Source organism: Perkinsus marinus (genome assembly GCF_000006405.1).
Source record: "Perkinsus marinus ATCC 50983 genomic scaffold scf_1104296937404, whole genome shotgun sequence".
NCBI lineage: Eukaryota > Perkinsozoa > Perkinsida > Perkinsidae > Perkinsus > Perkinsus marinus.
This window is the reverse complement of record NW_003213857.1, coordinates 1-2,173: the sequence shown is the minus strand read 5'-3', so window position 1 is coordinate 2,173 and position 2,173 is coordinate 1. Positions and strand designations below refer to the sequence as shown.

Here is a 2,173-nt window from a genome sequence, read left to right as displayed (position 1 = left end):
ATCAGAAGGTTTTGATCTTGCACTACCTCGCTTCTGAAAAGGTCTGGGTTCTCAATATAACACCAGTCAGGTATATAGACTGACAGCTGTGGGGTTCGAACACACGCCCTTTCGGACTAGGGCCTTAAGCCAGCGCCTTAGACCACTCGGCCAAACTATCGATGAGTGCTCTAAAAATCATAGCGGAGAAGATGCGTTACACTATAGGACATGACACAAAAACGGTTTCGAACCGTTTCCGCGGAATGCGTTCTTCATCAAATCACACGAAGAGAAATTTCTTACAGCTGTGGGATTCGAACCCACGCCCTTGCGGACTGACGCCTGAAGCCAGCGCCTTAGACCACTCGGCCAAACTGTCGATGAGTGCTTCAAGATTCATAGCCGAGGTGATGCATCGCTCTGCCAAACCAGAGGACACAAAAAATGGATTGAACGGATTCTGCGAGGTGCGATGGCACAATATCGATCAAAAGGTTTTGGTCTTGCACTACCTCGCTTCTGAAAAGGTCTGGGTTCTCAATATAACACCAGTCAGGTATATAGACTGACAGCTGTGGGATTCGAACCCACGCCCTTTCGGACTGGCGCCTTAAGCCAGCGCCTTAGACCACTCGGCCAAACTGTCGGCAAGTGATTCAAAAATCATAGCGGAGAAGATGCGTTACACTATAGGACATGACACAAAAACGGTTCCGAACCGTTTCCGCGGAATGCGGTCTTCATCAAGTCACACGAAAAGAAATTTCTAACAGATGTGGGATTCGAACCCACGCCCTTGCGGACTGACGCCTGAAGCCAGCGCCTTAGACCACTCGGACAAACTGTCGATGAGTACTTTAAGATTCATAGCCGAGGTGATGCATCGCTCTGCCAAACCAAAGGGCACAGAAATGGGTTGAACGGTATCTGCGAGTTGCGATGGCGCAATATCGATCAGAAGGTTTTGGTCTTGCACTACCTCGCTTCTGAAAAGGTCTCGGATTTTAATACAACACCAGTCAGGTATATAGACTGACAGCTGTGGGGTTCGAACCCACGCCCTTTCGGACTGGCGCCTTAAGCCAGCGCCTTAGACCACTCGGCCAAACTGTCGATAAGTGCTTCAGGATTCATAGCCGAGGTGATGCGTTACACTATAGGACATGACACAAAAACGGTTCCGAACCGTTTCCGCGGAATGCGTTCTTCATCAAATCACACGAAAAGAAATTTCTAACAGTTGTGGGATTCGAACCCACGCCCTTGCGGGCTGACGCCTGAAGCCAGCGCCTTAGACCACTCGGCCAAACTGTCGATGAGTGCTTCAGGATTCATAGCCAAGGTGATGCATCGCTCTGCCAAACCAGAGGACACAAAAAATGGATTGAACGGATTCTGCGAGGTGCGATGTCACAATATCGATCAAAAGGTTTTGGTCTTGCACTACCTCGCTTCTGAAAGGGTCTCGGTTCTTAATATAAGACCAGTCAGGTATATAGACTGACAGCTGTGGGGTTCGAACCCACGCCCTTTCGGACTGGCGCCTTAAGCCAGCGCCTTAGACCACTCGGCCAAACTGTCAATGAGTGCTCCAAGATTCATAGCCGAGGTGACGCATCGCTCTGCCAAACCAGAGGAGACAAAAATGGGTTGAACGGTTTCTAGGAGTTGCGATGGCGCAATATCGATCAGAAGGTGTTGATCCTGCACTACCTCGCTTCTGAAAAGGTCTCGGTTCTTAATATATCCCCAGTCAGGTATATAGACTGACAGCTGTGGGATTCGAACCCACGCCCTTTCGGACTGGCGACTTAAGCCAGCGCCTTAGACCACTCGGCCAAACTGTCAATGAGTGCTCCAAGATTCATAGCCGAGGTGATGCATCGCTCTGCCAAACCAGAGGACACAAAAATGGGTTGAACGGTTTCTGCGAGGTGCGATGGCGCAATATCGATCAGAAGGTTTTGATCTTGTACTACCTCGCTTCTGAAAAGCTCTGGGTTCTCAATATAACACCAGTCAGGTATATAGACTGACAGCTGTGGGGTTCGAACCCACGCCCTTTCGGACTGGCGCCTTAAGCCATCGCCTTAGACCACTCGGCCAAACTGTCGATGAGTGCTTCAAGATTCATAGCCGAGGTGATGCATCGCTCTGCCAAACCAGAGGACACAAAAATGGGTGAACGGTT

The 2,173-nt window shown here is 49.9% G+C and overlaps 9 non-coding genes across 9 annotated transcripts; all 9 read right to left on the bottom strand.

Annotated features, from left to right (window-relative positions):
- Positions 1-80: 80 nt before the first annotated feature.
- Positions 81-160, bottom strand: Pmar_PMAR013200. The gene has a single exon. It is a non-coding gene; the product is annotated as a tRNA-Leu (tRNA).
- A 121-nt stretch (positions 161-281) lies between these two features.
- On the bottom strand, positions 282-361 carry Pmar_PMAR013199. The gene has a single exon. It is a non-coding gene; the product is annotated as a tRNA-Leu (tRNA).
- A 187-nt stretch (positions 362-548) lies between these two features.
- Pmar_PMAR013198 lies at positions 549-628 on the bottom strand. The gene has a single exon. It is a non-coding gene; the product is annotated as a tRNA-Leu (tRNA).
- Positions 629-749: 121 nt separating this feature from the next.
- Pmar_PMAR013197 lies at positions 750-829 on the bottom strand. Its single transcript has one exon. It is a non-coding gene; the product is annotated as a tRNA-Leu (tRNA).
- A 186-nt stretch (positions 830-1,015) lies between these two features.
- On the bottom strand, positions 1,016-1,095 carry Pmar_PMAR013196. Its single transcript has one exon. It is a non-coding gene; the product is annotated as a tRNA-Leu (tRNA).
- Positions 1,096-1,216: 121 nt separating this feature from the next.
- Pmar_PMAR013195 lies at positions 1,217-1,296 on the bottom strand. The gene has a single exon. It is a non-coding gene; the product is annotated as a tRNA-Leu (tRNA).
- A 187-nt stretch (positions 1,297-1,483) lies between these two features.
- Positions 1,484-1,563, bottom strand: Pmar_PMAR013194. The gene has a single exon. It is a non-coding gene; the product is annotated as a tRNA-Leu (tRNA).
- A 186-nt stretch (positions 1,564-1,749) lies between these two features.
- Positions 1,750-1,829, bottom strand: Pmar_PMAR013193. Its single transcript has one exon. It is a non-coding gene; the product is annotated as a tRNA-Leu (tRNA).
- A 186-nt stretch (positions 1,830-2,015) lies between these two features.
- On the bottom strand, positions 2,016-2,095 carry Pmar_PMAR013192. The gene has a single exon. It is a non-coding gene; the product is annotated as a tRNA-Leu (tRNA).
- Between the last annotated feature and the right edge of the window lie 78 nt (positions 2,096-2,173).